The sequence below is a fragment of the Oncorhynchus gorbuscha genome, linkage group LG10 (genome assembly GCF_021184085.1).
Source record: "Oncorhynchus gorbuscha isolate QuinsamMale2020 ecotype Even-year linkage group LG10, OgorEven_v1.0, whole genome shotgun sequence".
In the NCBI taxonomy this organism is placed as follows: domain Eukaryota; kingdom Metazoa; phylum Chordata; class Actinopteri; order Salmoniformes; family Salmonidae; genus Oncorhynchus; species Oncorhynchus gorbuscha.
In genome coordinates, this window is record NC_060182.1 from 20,303,057 (window position 1) to 20,319,424 (window position 16,368).

At 43.2% G+C, this 16,368-nt stretch overlaps 1 protein-coding gene across 2 annotated transcripts in view; it reads left to right on the forward strand.

Moving 5' to 3' along the window:
* Nucleotides 1-1,207: 1,207 nt before the first annotated feature.
* The window catches only part of LOC124045657 (prickle-like protein 2), a 64,734-nt gene continuing 49,573 nt past the window's right edge, over nt 1,208-16,368 (forward strand). For both annotated transcript variants that reach the window (XM_046365132.1, XM_046365131.1), the window contains exon 1: nt 1,208-1,689. The gene's annotated coding sequence lies outside the window, so the exon portion shown is untranslated. The remainder of the gene's footprint in view (nt 1,690-16,368) is intronic.

Consider the following 16,368-nt stretch of genomic DNA (forward strand, 5'->3'; position numbering starts at 1 on the left):
GGTTGAGATAATGCTAAGAGTGTGCAAAAGCTGTCAAGGTGAAGGGTGGCTACTTTGAAGAATCTCAAATATATTTAGACTTGTTTAACACTTTTTTGGTTACTACATGATTCCATATGAATTATTTAATAGTTTTGATGTCTTCACTATTACTCTATAATGTAGAAAATAGTCAAATTAAGAAAAACCCTTGAATGAGTAGGTGTTCTAAAACTTTTGACCGGTAGAGTATATATGTTATAATTTTCAATAATGGACGTGAGACTATAATATCACCAGGAAATGAGCTCAAAGTGATTTTAATTTAGTGAATCTGTTCCAAAGTATTCAATAATAAATAGAGAGGCATATGTGATAATATCCAAATGTAATCAAGGTTTGAAATAATTCTGTTTTTGTCAAATACTATATGTGTTCGGGATTCTTGCAGTCAATTTGCAGTGTACAAATTATTTAGAACTATGCTCCTACCCCCCCGACCATCCGCTCAAGGAAAATCGGCCCACGGCTGAATGTAATTTGTGGACCTCTGGTGTCGATGGTGGCAGGTTGGTTGAATGAATGTCATTATAATCCAACAGCAGTGGTCAGTTGTAAAGGGTTTGCAATCAGCAGCACTTCAGAATAAGAAGGAGAATCAGCCCTAGAATTCCCTGATTCTGCCCAGCAGGTTTATTTATCCCCCCTATTCAATCAGGCGTAACCCAACAGGACAAAATAGCTTATTATCAAGAAGATGTCAAATCCACCAGGGGACTCTGCATTCCCCTTCACTTTCTGTGCCTGATGTAATTATGCATCAGAGGAGAAACCCTTTTCCTGACAGACTACTGTGACACAGTTTCAAAGAGGAATGCAGCTGTCATTCACTGACTACCTCTCATATGACCAGAGTCCACTGAATCCCCGCCCATAAAATCGTCAAATATGTAAACGTTCTCTCAGACTTTCCCCTTCCTTGTCTCTGCTTGTTTTATCCTCGTCTCCTTCCCTCCTTGTTTCATCCCCTTCTCCTCATGAGAGCAGTGGTGGAGCCTCGGCCCTGGTTAGTACGCTTGTGATTTTAATCATAGGCAGTTCGCCGCGTTGTGATTGGCTCAGAGACGATGACTCACTCTCTAACAGGCTGGAGAGATGATGAGAAGAGGAGGGGGGGGGTAGAGGTGGGAGTAGCTTTCTATCAGTCTATCTCTCAGTGAGAGCCTGCTTGCCTAACTCTCATTAGCGCTCACAGAAAGTTCATAACACACATGCCATGCATGTGAAGGAAGCCAACACAACCTGAATGTGCTGATCTGTTGTAGTATTCTTCTCCCTTTACCTCTGAGCAGCCTTGAGGAGAGACACCACGCCTGGAGGAGAAATAAAGAGAGAAAGAGAGAGAATAACAGAGTGAGGGAGGGAGACTTGAGCTGGTGACAGAGCTTGCAGGCTCCAGTCGTGCCTCTCATCTGTCTGCTACTGCTGCTGCGTTGCAGTCAGAGTCAGAGCCAGGGGCTGAGCTGAGCTGGTGTTTTTCTCAGTGATCGACAGACAGAGCAGTGAGCTGTAAGCTGTGAACAGTACTGTACCTCTGCCACACCACTGCCATGACAACACTGTGAGTGAAAAGAGAGAGTTCCTCCTGTCCACCACCTCTCTAAAGCTACAGCTGCGGAACCCTGCAGCCACAGACAGATAATTACAGAGGTGAGTCTGTCTGCTGCTTTTCTGTAGTCTGTAGTCAGAGAGAGAGGGCGAGAGAGATTTCAATTTGCAGTAGTGAACTGTTTTGGCAATAAAACATATGTATCCACTGAATTGAGGGAGAGAACGAAAGAAAGAGAGGGAAATAATTGTATGGTGTGTTTTGGTTCACAGCTTAATGTGCTCGTAAAACTTCATGAATTGATCTTTGGTATTGTTTTCATTCGTCTTGGGTGAGAGAATGTGACGTCTTAGTTTCTTGGTGTGTTAGATGACTCAGAAAGATGTAACACTGAAGTGTTTATAATAAGACTGAACAGGTTTAATGCTAATGATATTACCACAGGAAAGTGTGGAAAGTCTGATACCATTTTTAGGGTGTATCCATTATGAACTGCCACAGACAATGGGTGTGTGTGTGGATGCTATGTTTATGTGTGTGTGTGTGTGTGTGTGTGTGTGTCTCTCTGTTTGTGTATCCTGTTTACTTTTTGAATGGCAAGTTATGTATCGAGCTATATCCCTCTTACAACCTACGTGTGTGTGTGTGTGTGTGTGTGTGTGTGTGTGTGTGTGTGTGTGTGTGTGTGTGTGTGTGTGTGTGTGTGTGTGTGTGTGTGTGTGTGTGTGTGTGTGTGTGTGTGTGTGTGTGTGTGTGTGTGTGTGTGTGTGTGTGTGTGTGTGTGTGCGCACGTGCCCTTGTATGTGCCTGTGTTGGTGCGTTTCAGTGAGAGAGAAAGAAAGAAGCAGTGAGAAAGAGCGAGAGGGAGAGAGAGAGAGAGTGGGTGGATGAACACAGCAGCAGCAACATTACTGTTATCTGACTCAGGAGTAATGAAACATGAAGACACAAGTGTCTTTTCAGCTGTTCTGATTTAAACCACCGACCAGCTGACAGAATGCAAATATCCACATAGCTAGGCTACTGTACCTTACAGCTGTCCAGCCAGCCTGTCAACTGTATAAATCAATATCTGTATAGCTGTCCCTCTGGTTCTCAGGGTGACTGTGGGTCTAGATCATCTCCTCTGTACTGTGTGAAGGCTGATCCATCCCTATGGACTGAGCTGTGTGGGCAGGGGTGGAGCATGGAGAGCTGTACTGCAGTAATCTTGCCCGTGACACAGTTGATAACTGCCTCCTATTTCCGCCTTCTAAGCCATATGAATGGCTTTCTAAGCCAGCATGGGGAAAGGGTTCAGTGGTGATGTTTAATGTGTTAGTACTAACCACTTGTAGATGCTTCTGGGGGGTTTCTGCTGCAGATGTTTCTGTTAGGTCTATTGTCTATTGCTATTAGCAGGCTCTGACTGTTTTGGAGTTTGTTTTTAATAGACGATCAATTCAGTGTGAAATTCCTCCATTTTAGTGTGTGAAGACATCGATTGAGGCCATTTCTGTTTCTTACGTCAGTTACTGTAGAAGCATAGAGGAATAGACTGAGAGGAAATGGTGGAGAATGTTGTTTGCTTCATTCATGTAGAACAAGGACAACTGCAGATTTCAGAGAAAAGCTGCATCTGGATAATACGCTGGGAATGCCACAGCCTCTGCCACAGCCTCTGCCACAGCCTCTGCCACAGCCTCTGCCACAGCCTCTGCCACAGCCTCTGCCACAGCCTCTGCCACAGCCTCTGCCACTCCTATCTGTCTATCTGAGAGATGTTGAGAGATGCAGAGAGATGCGTAAGCTCCCTACTGACCCTTTCACATCCCTTTATTCCCCCTCCTTCCACCCCTCCATCTCTCTCCCACTGTAATTGAAGTGTCGTCTCTCCACTTCCACAGAATCGACCCCCCCCTCTTCCGACCCCCTCCGCTTCTCCCCCCAGCTCTGTCGCCACAGAAACGGCTGATTCTGGAAGGGTGGTGGGTGGAAAAAGACACAGAGATCCTGAATGCTCTGCCTCCTGCAGCATTGTACTGTAGTTATCTGCATCTGTAGTGCCTATTGGCCGTGGCTCGGATGGGTTAGTGAATGGTGCTGGCAACACCACAGTTGTGGGTTCAATTCCTGCTTGGGTCACTGTTGGTTATTGAATCTGTGTGCTCACTGTTCTGTGCTTTGAATGAAAGGGGCTGCTCAATGACCATGTTGTGGCTAATGTAACGCTGGAGGGTTACACATCTGACAGAGGATACTTTGTGTGTGTTCTCAGAGGTATCACTGAGCTGATTAATAATGTAATGTAGCATGACAAGACAGTTATAAATGGCTGTGGCTCGACCTTGCACTCCTGCAGTCGATAGGATGCCTAGTGAATGATGGAGAGATATGGATCGCGTTACAGGAGAGACCACAAACCAGATGTTGAGAAGCCATGCCATGCTAATGTGTTCATGATGTGATGTAATGGATCATGCTTGCCCCCTCAGATTGTAAAGGACCACACACATGCCAATGAACACTGTAAGAGGCAGGTCTCTGGTAGGACCTACAGCACAGGCATGTCAATCAAACAGAATCATTTCTGTTTGTCCCCTCCTACACACACACAAGTGTGTTTTCTTCTTGTCAAGTTTTCCATTCCTACAGTACAATATACAAAAATATTATAAATTCTATGCAACCTTCACTGTGTGTTTTTGCCATATACAGTTGAAGTCGGAAGTTAACATACACTTAGGTTGGAGTGATTAAAACTCGTTTTTCAACCACTCCACAAACAAACTATAGTTTGACAAGTCGGTTAGGACATCTACTTGTGAATGACACAAGTAATTTTTCCAACAATTGTTTACAGACAGATTATTTCAGTGGGTCAGAAGTTTACATACACTAAGTTGACTGTGCCGTTAAACAGCATGGAAAATTCCAGAAAATTATGTCATGGCTTTAGAAGCATCTGATAGGCTAATTTACATCATTTTAGTCTATTGGAGGTGTACCTGTGGATGTATTTCAAGGCCTACCTTCAAACTCTTTGCTTGACATCATGGGAAAATCAAAAGAAATCAGCCAAGACCTCAGAAAAAAATGGTGTACTTCCACAAGTCTGGTTCATCATTGGGAGCAATTTCCAAACGCGTTCATCTGTACAAACAACAGTACGCAAGTATAAACACCATGGGACCACGCAGCCATCATACTGCTCAAGAAGGAGGCGCATTCTGTCTCCTAGAGATGATAGATATAGAACATAGAACCCAAAAGAGTTCTACCTGGTTCTCCTATTGGGAAGCCGAAGAACCCTTTTGGAACCATTTTCTCTAAGAACGTTTGAAATATATTGTGATATTGATGAATCACAATTTAAAAATGAACATCCATCAAACTCCAGGTGCAGGGTCCATGGAATAACAAGGATGCCGGCACACTGTCTCATACATAACTAATATCTATGTGAGAGTGGGTATTCATCTTTTTATGAAGATGAATCACAGGGCATTAAAATCTACTCAGTTAATCAGGCCTATGGTCCATGTCACACTGCTGCTAGTGCTGACAGTGACTCATCCCTATGGCTATAGGTCAGTATAAACCCTTTTTAAACTAACGTCATGAAAAGGGTCTCTGGAACAAGTTTGGGGCCCCATGGAAACCTCTGCTCACTGAAAGCTGTCACTGTCACAGAACCACAACACAGTTAGTCCCACACAGGACCCCATGAGACCGCCCTTAGTGAATGCCTGATTAAATTAGGACGGGAATTATGCTTAGGCAGGAAGTAGTGTGGGAGATCCAGGTTCATCTAGGTTGTTTTTCTCCCTGGAAATGATCTTTTGGATCTCTGCCTGCTGTGTGATGTATTACGTCATTGATCCCCCAATGTGTCATTTCCTTTTATATCCATCCAGAAATATTATTAGAAGTATACACTATGGGGACTGGAGTCTTTCTATTCAATAAGACTGACTTCAGTATGAAGGTTCAAAGCTTCGAGTCCTACTTTACATTACTTGGGTAAGAGCATGTCTAATGGCTAAAGAAAACTAGTACAATGCATGTGTATGCTCTTACATATAGGCTGACACTCTTGCATTGGCATTTCCAGTTGCTATGGTGTAATGCCTACCCAAAGTTTAGTTGGGGCTATTCAATTCTATTTCTGTGATTCCGATAACAATAGGAATCGAAGAATAGAGAGGATGTGGGCTGCAGTGGTGCAGTCATTACCGTCAGCTGTGTGACGCAGAACCCGCCCCAGACTCCAGACTCACACAGCATACTGCAGACACATCAAAAGTTACAGTCACAGCACTGAGCAGAGTCATCTGAGAGAATCGCTCAACACAGGTGGAGGAGGAAAACACAGGTGCCATTGCTTCATAATCCCTTAAAGGTGTTACGATAAGAAGAATATCCCATGATGACGATGAGGATAGAATAAGAGGATATTGCTCCTGCGTAATGTTTTCCTCACATTCCAATTACCTTAGGTTTCTCACTTTCTAAATTCTCTCTCTATTCATGTCATTAGAACAGCAGTGGAAGCAGATATCTCTTACGACTATGCTGTTACCCCCATTGGAAGCCTTAGAGTGCAGAGCTATGTCCTGATCAGTCATCCAGTCATGGTTTGAGGACACTTGCCCCTCCAGTGTAGCTGAGGGGATATGTGTGGAATTGTGGGCCTCAGGTGGAAATCAGCTGCTCTTTCCTTAAAGTACAACCCTTTGGAGCTCATTTGTTCAGTTATAGAAAGTGGGTGTGTGCAAGCATGTGTGTGTATGTGCCCTTCAGCTCATTCAGTGTGTCATGTGACTTCTGGTACACGTTCCTGCCGAGTAGTCAGCTGACTGTAGTGGCAGCTCCCTGTTGTGCACTAGCACGTCCTGTACCCATGGATACACAACATCCCCCAAGAGAGGAGAAAAGAGAGAGAGAGATGGGAGAGAGTAGGAGGATGTCACAGTAGCACCTTCCTGAACAATCCCAACAGTCTTGATGGTCAGGTAAGACCTGATAGGACCTCATCTCTCTCTGTCTGCCCAGTTGGCTAGGGTTAGGGTTAGGGTTAGGGTGACACTGTCATTGTGGGGGGAAGCAAGTCTGACCAACCCAAACTGTAGCAGGCAAAATTGAAGATTTTCAGGGATGAGAACAAGTACGAAGAGAGTGTTTATGAAGAGGAAATGAGAGCAAGAGAGAAAGAGAGAGGGAGAGATTGATAAAGAGAGAACGAGTGGGAGGGAGTCAGTGTTTCCAAGGTACCCCACTGGTGATTAATGAGGGTGTGATAGAGGTTATTCTCGTTCTTCACCCCCCCCATCCTTCCATCCCTCTCCCTTTACTTTCTCCCTTAGTTTTCTCCTCCCTCTCTCTGCCAAAACAGCCCAGGCCTGGCAGAGGCGTTCCTCAAACAGGGTAATGCAGTGTGGAAGACTGATCCATCCTGACTGGGTAATTGATTGAAGTGAAACGAAGAGGGGGAGGACATTAGCTGTGACACTCTACACTCATGTAGAGGGATGCATCCCTCACTTAGCTGATCAGATTAATGATTATGGAGTGTGCTTCGGTTATTGACTTTGCATTCTCAACTATCCCCAGCTGGCATATAGATTGATTTGCTCAATAAGTTTGGACCTTTCATTTTAATTGAATTGTTCTAATGATAAATTGGGCAGTTTTAAAATATTTGGTCTGAAGAATATTAATATGGCTGAGTCATGGGGTTTAAACTGTGTGATCTCTGGAAAGAACAACTGCTGCGAATCGTAACTTTACCGAATGGACTGGGGTCACTTTACCTTTAGTGTTTCAGTTAAGGTTTGGACCTGGGTAGTTCTTTATAGATGACCCTTGTACTCTAGATCAGTGGTTCCCAACCTTTTCCAGTCTGGAGACCACCGAATCACTGTCAAAAGCTTTTGAGAACCACCAGTAGATTATATATTTTTTTAGTCAAATATCTTGCCGGTCAAATTTGTAACATATTAAATGCCTATTATTATTTTTAAACATTTGCATTGTGAAAAGTCATGTAAAATTCCTTAAAATAAGTCATTCAAAAAAATTGATTGATAAATTGCAGTACGCAGACCGTAGTTTGAAAACCCCTGCTGTAGATGATGCCCTATAAATTGCACCTTGAGGAGATAAAAAAAAGTTGTATTATAGTATATATGGATTACTAGTGGAGACCTGATGCAGACAGAGACATCATCTGAGCTCATTTTAAACCCATCTGCAGCCATGTGAGCCCGACTAACAGTGTATTCGGAAAGTATTCAGACCCCTTGACTTTTTTCACTTTCTGTTACGTTACAGCTTTATTCTAAAATTAATTAAATAGTTAATTTTTCCCCTTATCAATCTAAACACAATACCCTATAATGACAAAGCAAAAACAGGTTTGATTTTGTTTAATAAAAATGTAAAAAATATAAATTTACACAAGTTTTCAGACCGTTTACTCAATACTTTGTTGAAGCAACTTTGGCAGCGATTACAGCCTCAAGTCTTCTTGGGTATGACGCCACAAGCTAGGCACACCGGTATTTGCGGAGTTTCTCCCATTTTTCTCTGAAGATCCACTCAAACTATGTCAGGTTGGATGGGGAGTGTTGTTGCACAGCTATTTTCAGGTCTCTCCAGAGGTGTTCGATCAGGTTCAAGTCCGGGCTCTGGTTGGGCCACTCAAGGACATTCAGAGACTTGTCCCGAAGCCACTCCTGCATTGTCTTGTCTGTGTGCTTAGGGTCGTTGTCTTGTTGGTATGTGAACCTTTGCCCCAGTCTGAGGTCCTGAGCGCTCTAGAGCAGGTTTTCTTCAAGGATCTCTCTGTACTTTGCTCTGTTAATCTTTCCCTCAATCCTGACTGGTCTCCCAGTCCCTGCCAGTGGAAAAACATCCCAACAGCATGACACTACCATCACCATGCTTGACCGTAAGAATGGTGCCAGGTTTCCTCCAGATGAGACGCTTGGCATTCAGAACAAAGAGTTCAATCTTGGTTTCATCAGACTAGAGCATCTTGTATCTCATGGTCTGAGAGTCCTTTAGGTGCCTTTTAGCAAACTCCAAGCGGGCTTTCATGTGCCTTTTACTGAGGAGTGGTTTCCATCTGGCCACTCTACCATAAAGGCCTGATTGGTGCTCCCATCTCAACAGAGGAACTCTGTAGCTCTGTCAGAGTGACCATTGGGTTCTTGGTCACCTCCCTGACCAAGGCCCTTCTCAGTTTGGCTTGGTGGCCAGCTCTAGGAAGAGTCTTGGTGGTTCCAAACTTCTTCCATTTAAGAATGTTGGAGGCCACTGTGTTCTTGGGGACCTTCAATGCTGCAGACATTTTTTGGTAACCTTCCTGTGCCTCGACACAATCCTGTCTCGGAGCTGTATGGACAATTCATTTGACCTCATGGCTTGGTTTTTGCTCTGACATGCACTGTCAACTGTGACCTTATATAGACAGGTGTGTGCCTTTACAAATCATATCCAATCAATTGAATTGACCACAGGTGGACTCCAATCAAGTTGTAGAAACATCTCAAGGATGATCAATGGAAACAGGATTTGCCTGAGCTAAATTTGGAATCTCATAGCAAAGGGTCTGAATTCTTATTTAAATAAGGTATTTCTGTTCTTTGTGGAAAAAGGGAAGGGGTCTGAATACTTTCCGAATGCACTGTAATTTTGAAGCAGAGTGATGTTTGGGGGGGGGAAGACAAATTTATTTTCTCTGGGGCGAAATGTTGAATGCTGTGTCTTCAACGAGTTGTCATGAAAATCCCGCAGGCTTTGGTGGAGTGTCTGAGATTGCTGCCTCTGCCTTCAGCTCCCTGCTGTCTGCTGATGACTAATTCCCTCTCCACACACACTCGATATTAAAACGCTTAAATTGGCTTCAGCAAGCCCATTATTAACACACTCATTAGTACTGATTGAATGCTCAAGAGCCATCGTACCATCGTTTTACCTCGACTGCTCCTCCATCCTCCTCGTCTATCTGTCTAGCAGATTCGTAATCTTCACACAGAGGTTCTGAGTCATTTTGGTCCTTCTGAGGTGCCATTGAGCTTAGTTTCAGGGTGTCTCGGTGCTAACCTCATAGCTCTGACCAATTAGTCCCATCTGGACCTGCTCTTCCTGCCATCTGGTCCTCTTTTTGCTCTAAATGGCCAATCACCTCGTGAGTTCTGGTTTCAAAATGGCTCCGGTGTAACATTCCTGGCTAGAGGGAGGTGTGATGAAGGATGAATGAAAGGGCAACATAGAGCTTTACAGGGTAGATATAGTTATGGCTTTTCAATTGATGAAGTCCCTTTCACTTTATGCTACTACACACAATATGATTTTCCAATCTGTCACAGTATAAAGTCCTGACCAACTTAGGAGGGAGATTACTTAGAGAACGATACAGACTTCATGTTATCACTTGACATTTACATTTTAGTCCTTTAGCAGATGCTCTTATCCAGAGCATGCATACAAACCACAACATTTCATTTCATTTGTTTGGAACACTTCACGTGTAGTTTCATGTTATCACATGTTGCTTTACATGTTGTCACATATTATCACATTAACTTAAATTAAGATCACATGTGATTACATGAAAACATGTGTTTTTGGAACACTTCACATGTGAAATTCATGTGGTTTTTCCATAAGCCTGATTCCTGAAATCAAAAGTTGCCTACCGCCAAACTCAGTTTGGAAAGGGAGACAGGAGAAGGGGTAAACCAAGCTAAGGTGGATATCATGTCGGTGTATGCCAGAGAGGATGGTGATAAAGGTGATTGATGATGATGTGTGTGTGTGTAGGCCTACCTAACCAGGGGTACTGAGAGGAAATGCAGGTTGTGATTCTGCTACTGGTGCTGTACTGGTGGTGACGATGGTGATGGTTGTGATGTTGGTTAGGCCTCTCCTGTCAATCAATCAATCACATGTATTTTATAAAGCCCTTTTTACATCAGCAGTTGTCACAAAGTGCTTACACAGATACCCAGCCTGACTGCTCTATGCAGATGAGTGTGAGGAGAGCAGCCTGTATGAGAACTATCTGTGTGGCTGCCATGGCCGAGGCCTGGGGGTCTCTCCACTGAGGGACAGAACTGAGACTACTAATGGCATTACTATTGTCTCTCTGAAATACCATAACCCTATTCAACACCCATAGATTCAAACAGACAGAGGCACACACATGGGCAATAAAACAGACAAGCATGTATGCATGCCAGTGGAGGCTGCTGAGGGAAAACGGTTCATAATAATGGCTGGAACAGAGCGATTGGAATGGAATCAAACACTGTGTTTAATGTATTTAATACCATTCCACCTATTCCACTCCAGCCATTACCATGAGCAAGTCCTCCCCAATTAAGGTGCCACCAACCTCCTGTGATGCTCACACACACATACCCACTAGCCGAACTCATAAGGCTGGCCTCGGTGTCATAGTCTAACATTAATATTTACAACTGTGAATACTGAATGGAGTCAAGTGGATGGTGTACTGATTGTCAAAATGGAAGGGGATTTTTCTGCTCTGCAATAAATGACTGTGACATCCATGTAAATCACCACGGCTGTATGAAACTGACTACACTGTTAAGAGGCTGATTTACATAGAAAATTCTCACACACTCCCCAAATCCCAAATCTAAATTCTTCTTCTCCAGATGGCAGATCTGCATTTTAAATCCTTCGTTTTCTTGAGTTCTCTGTTTGGAATTCCTTTAGAGGCTAGATCCAGTCGACCAGAAAGATGTGGGTTTCTGCTAATGATTTCTCTTATCACCTAAATGGGTTTGATGAGATGAGGGAGCGCAGTGCAGTGAAGCTGCTAGCTATTACAACTCCTCTGTAAAAACCGCAAGCATGCACACACACAAATAAAAGCACATGCACAGACATATGCGAGCGCACATGCTCATACACACACACACACACACACACACACACACACACACACACACACACACACACACACACACACACACACACACACACACACACACACACACACACACACACACACACACACACACACACACACACACACACACACACACACACACACACACACACATATCATGCTCATACACACACACACACACACACACACACACACACACACACACACACACACACACACACACACACACACACACACACACACACACACACACACACACACACACACACACACACACACACACACACACACACACACTCCAAATCAACAGAGCTGCTATGGTGCTGTACCACCTGCCTCTTATTAACCCCCTCATCAAGCATAATAATATCACTGCTAATCCAATTGTCTCAGCCCACAACCTTCCTACAGCATTCCTACAGCCTTACACAGCATTCGTACAGTGTTACCACAGCTTTCCTACAGCCTTCCTACAGCATTCCTACAGTGTTCCTACAGGCTTCTTACAGGCTTCCTGCAGCCTTCGCACTGCATTCATACAGCATTCATACAGTGTTCCCACAGCAGGAATGGGCTGGATTGGGTTTTGCCCTCTTTCCCCGCATTCGGGAAGTCAAATGAAAAGTAAAGCACTCCTGGCTTACACATACATTTATTTATCTCTTGCTATTTTGCCATGTTTCTTGATTTTTCTTTCTCCCTATTGCATCTCTCTCCCTCTCTATCTTCTGTGAGTGCAGAGGAATTGGAGGTCAGAACGTGGTGAGCAGAACCCGGCTGGGTGTCTGGATCTGATTAGACAAAGCACTTTCTGTGTGACTGTGGCTCCTGCTTACCTCATGGGAGGCTCTCTAACCGTTAATCAAACAGGGGGAACTACTGAAAGAGGCATCAAATCGCTCTCTCTTCCCTACTAGTTCTTGATTCGTATTTATTTGATTTTTCTCTCCCTCCCCACTAGCATCCCAAACCTCCCTTTCCTAAGTCTTCCTGGTCGTTTTGATCCACTGGCATAGGGCTGCTGTTTTTTAGTTGATGAGGTGCGGTCAAGCTGGTCATAGAGGGAATTGTAATGTGAGGAGTGCTGGGAGTTATTTTACCCCTGTAGCTAATGATTTCCCCCCCAGCCCTGTGTGTGTGTGTGTGTGTGTGTGTGTGTGTGTGTGTGTGTGTGTGTGTGTGTGTGTGTGTGTGTGTGTGTGTGTGTGTGTGTGTGTGTGTGTGTGTGTGTGTGTGTGTGTGTGTGTGTGTGTGTGTGTGTGTGTGTGTGTGTGTGTGTGTGTGTGTTCACACAGTGTTAACTCATGCATAGTCAGAAAGCACCCAGACTCTGAAGAAATCACTGTAGAAATACTAAGCACCTCGTAGACTTTTTACAAGCTCTGCTATAATGAAACTCCTTAATATGACATATACTGAGCTCATATGGTATATAGGCTTCTCCTAGTTGTTGTAAAACTACATTCATTGTTAAAAGACCAGAGACTCCTTATTAAGAGGCCAATCAGAGGTTATTGAACCTTAACCCTGAAAGAGTGTGACTGAAGCACTATTGGACACTTTTAAACATTTACATACATTTACATTTAAGTCATTTAGCAGACGCTCTTATCCAGAGCGACTTACAAATTGGAACAATGTCCTCAAACAGTTGGTTGACTTGGCCATGCCTTTAATTGCTAAGGAAACAGGATTAAGCATGTACAATCACCAATGGTCTGTCCTTAGAATTACCAGATCCTGCTAGTACCACATTTGTCCTAGGTTATCTTGCAAGGGAATAGAAGGTTCAAGTATTCATCCCCCTTGGCGTTTTTCCTATTTTGTTGCATTACAACCTGTAATTTAAATGGATTTTTATCGGATTTCATGTAATGGACACACACAAAATAGTCCAAATTGGTAAAGTGAAATGAAAAAAGAATGTTGATTTAAAAATATAAAATACAATAAAAATGAAAGTGGTGCGTGCATATGTATTCACCCCCTTTGTTATGAACCCCCTAAATAAGATCTCGTGCAACCAATTACATTCAGAAGTCACATAATTAGTTAAATAAAGTCCACCTGTGTTCAAACTAAGTGTCACATGATCTCAGTATATATTCACCTGTTGTGAAAGGCCCCAGAGTCTGCAAACTCTAAGCAAGGGGCACCACCAAGCAAGCGGCACCATGAAGACCAAGAAGCTCTCCAAACAGGTCAGTGACAAAGTTGTGGAGAAGAACAGATCAGGGTTGGGTCATAAACTTTGAACATCCCACGGAGCACCGTTAAATCACTTTAAGCCGTACACTCCACAGAGCTGGGCTTTACGGAAGAGTGGCCAGAAAAAAAGCCATTGCTCAAAGATAAAAATAAGCATTCACATTTGGTGTTTGCCAAAAGGCATGTGGGAGACTACCCAAACATATGGAAGAAGGTACTCTGGTCAGTTGAAACTAAAATTGGCCATCAAGGACAATGCTATGTCTGGCACAAACCAAACACCACTCATCATCCCGAGGACACCATCCCACAGTGAAGCATGGTGGTGGCAGCATCATGCTTTGGGTATGTTTTTTCATCGTCAGGGACTGGGAAACTGGTCAGAATTGAAGGAATGATGGATGACGCTAAATACAGGGAAATTTTGGAGGGAAGCCTGTTTCCGTCCTCCAGAGATTTGAGACTTGGACAGAGACTCACCTTCCAGCAGGACAATGACCCTAAACATACTGCTAAAGCAACACTTGAGAGGTTTAAGGGGAAACATTTAAATGTCTTGGAATGGCCTAGTCAAATCCCAGACCTCAATCCAATTGAGAATCTGTAGTATGACTTGCTGTACACCAGCGGAACTCATCCAACTTGGAAAAATGCCAAGGGGGGTGAATACTTTCGCAAGCCACTGTAAATACTTTAGTCTGAGACTGACATCATTGAAGTAATTTGTGGTGACAAGGGACACGAGGAACATTGTAAAAAACAAGGTCATCAAAGATTGGATTGTCTCTAACCAATCAGAGTATCAAAGCCTCTGTTTTACTCATGTGTGTTCTGGCTCTGGACCAACCCATTGGTTTCTGGACCAATCAGATGGCCTCTAATGTGATCGCATTTGGTGAAGGGTTGGGGAGGTATTCAGATCCAGACTCATTGCGGAGAAGACACTAACGTCCGTGGGCGTGGCGTAGCATTTGGCCCTAAACAAGGAGTCTGGGTCGTTCCATCAATTCGGTTTTCTGAGAGGTAAACATATTTTTTTCTTATGGATTTCACCAAATGTAGTTATTTTATTAATTCTGTCATAAAGAGTTTATGTTCAACTTCATGAGAAAAAAACTTGAGGTTAAATTAAAAAGAATGTCTACAGTAAGTGCCTATTAAGTACCAGATAAAGTTAAGTTAAAAATAAAGTAACAGGATTGACCATAACAGGGTTGATGATTTCATCTTAAATCAGCCATTAATCCCCTTGTGACAGGGGGAATGGAAGCTTGTTGTGTGCAACAGGGAGTGGAAAATGAATGCACGCTTAATTTTGGGGCTCCCAAGTGGCGCAGGGGTCTAAGGTACTGCATCTCAGTGCTAGAGGCATCACTGTAGACCCTGGTTCAATTCCAGGCTGAATAACATCCTGCCATGATTGGTAGTCCCATAGGGCGGCGCACAATTGGCCCAGCATCATTAGGGTTTGGCCGGGGTAGGCCATCATTGTAAGTAAATCCTTTTGTAAAATTCACAATAATTATTTTTCTTCTACATTTATAGCCTGTCTATCTATTCGTAATAGAGTTGACGTGTTACGCTCGACCTGCCCACAAAAACACCGGAAAATGGCCCAAAAGCTGCTTTTACACTATGATTTGACTACTAGATGTTCAATGTTTCTTTGAAAGAGGGTGCATGGAGGGACATGTCAAAATGCTGCATTCTTGCACTTTAGCAAATCTTTATTAATATACAAATCTGATTTATTGAATTCTCCATGTGGTCTATATTAAAGGGCACTTAATTGACTTTAACAAGCTTTACAATTCAATATTGGGGCACAATTTCTACTTTAAATATCAAAGGGATGCAAAAGGCACTCTTTTCATGGAACGACACTACTATGTTAGAAACAGGAGGTCCATTTGGACTCATAAAGAACAAAATGAAGACTTGTTATTTATTCCATTAGTTTGTTGAAATGCTAATTGTAACAGTATTTACAGTAGCAAATCATTTGTCCTTAGAATGACCACATGCCTACAAGAGACAATTTGTCCGAAGGCCCATTTGGAGTAAAATGGAAGAAATGGTGTTACAGTAATTCAGTTGTAGCTCAGTGTAGCCATGTCTTGAACCTTAACCTGTCATTGCATACTAATATACTAGTTAAAACTCAAATGTTCTCCTGGTTCTCCTTTATGTCCTTCTCTCTGCTGGTTGTTAATGTGATGGCCCCCCCTACCATAGTGGTGATGTCATCCAGGCTGAGTTTACTCCCCACATGGCTGTATGCCTCCCAGGCCCCACAAAAACAGAAACACGTTGCTAATAGCTACCAGATCCACCTCATTAGTTAATTGTGTGTTGTGTAAAGGTCTTAATCTGTATACTGTAACTAACAGCCCACTGACATTTACACTAATGCTAACAGATAACCTCTGAAAATACTCACACTGTTATATTGTTGTGTTGGACATTCATAGTTACCCTATTGTCGTATTCAAAGAGTGTCACTATGGTCTTTGATATGAAAGTCCCACAGTAGTATGATTACTACAGGGGATCAGAGAATAAAAGCTATATTAAACGCTAACCATGTCTATATGTAATCCCCCTCTGCTTCTATTCTATGGTCCTGCCATGCATCCCTGGTAAACTA